Genomic DNA, 753 nt, shown 5'->3' with positions numbered 1-753 from the left:
GATTCATACTTGTTTTTTCCACCCAGAACACAATCCAAAAAGAAAAAGGTTGTTGTTGAACATTCATCTCCTGAAGAAGATTAATCCTATGATAGGTACAGTACTACGTAAGCTATATTACCGTCTATCATCATAATTATTTTTGTTAACATCTTCTTTTATGAATGTAGTGAGAGATATGAAATAGGAAGTGAAGATCTAGATGAATTGTTAAGGGAAAACAATGAAAAATCTGCTGCAGAAGGGTATGTCTTGTTGGGGTGTATAATCTTGTTATCATGATTTACTTGTATCATATTTTGTTTGAATAACATGAAATCTGTTTAGAATACCGGACGTGAACTTGGGAAGTGATGATCCTTCCTCTCAATGACACACAGAACAAAGTAGTGTAAACAGGCCTGCAGAGAGCATGTAATTTCTCTTTCAAATAACCGTTACTTTTGTTCTTTTATCACCTTCTACTTCTAATTTTGTATATATTTTTTTTAGAAAAAAAGCCCTTTATTATTTTATTCGAGAAAAAAAAGGCAGAAAAAAAAGTAAAAACTGCAAGTATGTAAGTTCTCAAAAAACAAAGCCTGTCTTTCTTTTGAATTGTTTGGGTGTATTTTTTGACTTTCTTTGGGTCTATTTTAGGTTGAGTCTGGTTCAAGAGTCAGCCAGTAAGCTGGCTGATTCGAATATAATGGTTGTGAGGGAAGAGACACCGTCGGAAGGGCTTGCAATGTGAGTTTTTCAAGAATATTTCAA

Source organism: Arachis ipaensis, unplaced genomic scaffold, assembly GCF_000816755.2.
Source record: "Arachis ipaensis cultivar K30076 unplaced genomic scaffold, Araip1.1 Aipa1091, whole genome shotgun sequence".
Lineage (NCBI taxonomy): Eukaryota > Viridiplantae > Streptophyta > Magnoliopsida > Fabales > Fabaceae > Arachis > Arachis ipaensis.
The sequence above is the reverse complement of the archived record's forward strand: the minus strand, read 5'-3'. Positions refer to the sequence as shown.